Source organism: Schistocerca piceifrons, chromosome 4, assembly GCF_021461385.2.
Source record: "Schistocerca piceifrons isolate TAMUIC-IGC-003096 chromosome 4, iqSchPice1.1, whole genome shotgun sequence".
Lineage (NCBI taxonomy): Eukaryota > Metazoa > Arthropoda > Insecta > Orthoptera > Acrididae > Schistocerca > Schistocerca piceifrons.
Genome location: NC_060141.1, coordinates 37280493 through 37282633, shown reverse-complemented (window position 1 = coordinate 37282633; position 2141 = coordinate 37280493). Strand labels below are relative to the sequence as shown.

The 2141-nt window shown below is 52.2% G+C and overlaps 1 pseudogene; it reads right to left on the bottom strand.

Moving 5' to 3' along the window:
• Nucleotides 1–1602: 1602 nt before the first annotated feature.
• Nucleotides 1603–1720, bottom strand: LOC124796664 (annotated as a pseudogene).
• Nucleotides 1721–2141: the final 421 nt, after the last annotated feature.

The following is a 2141-nucleotide window of genomic DNA, read 5'->3' as shown; positions in this document are numbered from 1 at the left end:
TCAAAGTCGCCCCCCCCCCCCCTCCCGCGCTCCGGGGGTGGTGCAGGGGGGTCGAGCGTTTGTTAATGGATGTCCCTCTTAGAGTTGAACAACGTTTATTACTACTTTTTTTTTTTTTACTCCCTTGTGTATTCCGCCTAATATTCCGTCAAATGGTTTTACGTGCATCACCCTCTATAGGGAAATGTAGAAAAAGAACAGTGCCAGTATGGATTGTAGGAAGGTGGACCGCCGGGTGGCACTGCTGCACTGCGCGACGCGAGAGGCGCGCTGTGCGACCGAGCAGGTCGACGTGCGGCGTGCAGGCGCGCGCCCGGTCCGGCCTACGCAGGCGGCAGACAGCCCGGCATTGACCTCCAGCCGGGAGGCGGCGCGGCAGCCGTGGGCGGCGGCGGCGGCGGCGGCCGGCCCCGACACGAGTGTGCCGGCTCAGGCGGGAGCCCAGCTGCCGCCACGCCTCGGCCCCAGTCCTGCCTGACAGACTGGCCGGCAAGTCGCCGTGACCCTACTGTCCCAACACTCACCTGGTTTAGGCCCTCTTCACAGTCGCTACATCTGCGCACCGCAGACCGTCGCGCAGTATGGGACAGTAAAAGTTGGCCCCTACAACATTCACCCTCCTCATTCCAAACGCTAATAGTGCCTAAGTACGAGCTCAAAGTTCTCCACATTTATACCGGCGCGGTCATTACTGACTAGTTTGATACGGCCTGCCACGAGTCTCTCTCCTGTGCCAAACTTTTCATCTTACAGTAGCACTTGCCACCTACATCCTCAATTTTGTGTTAGCAGAAGAGCCAACACCGTGTTACAAATGGAGGCCGAAATGCACGCGTTTTAGCTCAAGCAGGCTAGTGTGAGGAGGAAAGAACTATACTGACGTGAGGTCTGGAACATAACAAAGAATGAGAATTCAGAAAGCGGACGTAATTAGTTTGATACTTAACTTTAATCCATTAATGATGGACGTCGCTCTTGACTGTACGTGATTCACAATATTATCTGTTCAGAATAAATTCTTGAAGTAATGATAGGAACTGAATATGGCGCCTCACTAGGTCGTAGCAAATGACGTAGCTGAAGGCTATGCTAAACTGTCGTCTCTGCAAATGAGAGCGTATGTAGACAGTGAACCATCGGTAGCAAAGTCGGCTGTACAACTGGGGCGAGTGCTAGGGAGTCTCTCCGGACTAGACCTGCCGTGTGGCAGCGCTCGGTCTCCAATCACTGGTAGTGGCGACACGCGGGTCCGACGTATACTAACGGACCGCGGCCGATTTAAAGGCTACCACCTAGCAAGTGTGGTGTCTGGCGGTGACACCACACTCAATTATTTGCTGGATGTATTCGAATATCTGTCTGCGTCTACAGTTTTTACACTCTACAGCTCCCTCTCTCTTCCCGAAGAGACCATTAAGGCCCAAAGGTACCGACCGGCCACCGTGTCATCCTCAGACATAGGCGTCACTGGATGCGGATATGGAGGGGCATGTGGTCAGCACACCGCTCTCCCGGCCGTATCTCAGTTTACGAGACCGCAGCCGCTGCTTCTCAATCAAGTAAATCCTCAGTTTGCCTCACAAGGGCTGAGTGCAGTCCGCTTGCCAACAGCGCTCGGCCGACCGGATGGTCACCCGTCCAAGTGCTAGCCCAGCCCGACAGCGCTTAACGTCGGTGATCTGACGGGAACCGGTGTTTCCATTGCGGCAAGGCCGTTGGCACAGCTCCGTCTAGTACCCTGGAAATTATTCCCTGATGTCTTAACAGATGTCCTATCTTTCTGTCCCTTCTTCTCTTCAGTGTTTTCAGTATGCTCCTTCTCTCGCCAATTCTCCGAAGGCCATCCTCATTCCTTTTGCTATCAGTCCACCTAACTTTCGACATTCGACTGTAGCACCACAATTTCAAATGCATCGAATCTCTTCTGTTCCGGTTTACCCACAGTTCACGTGTCACTAGTGAAACGTCCCCTTAGAAAAATTAATGAATTACTGAGCTGATAAACTTCTTACGTTATTTGATTTTCAAATAGCTGAGCAAAACTGAACGTAGTCAGGCATTTCTCGCTTTACTTATTCTGATCAACACTAAACTGACACACAATATTTTTAGCGCAACGCAATCTGACTTTCAATAATCCC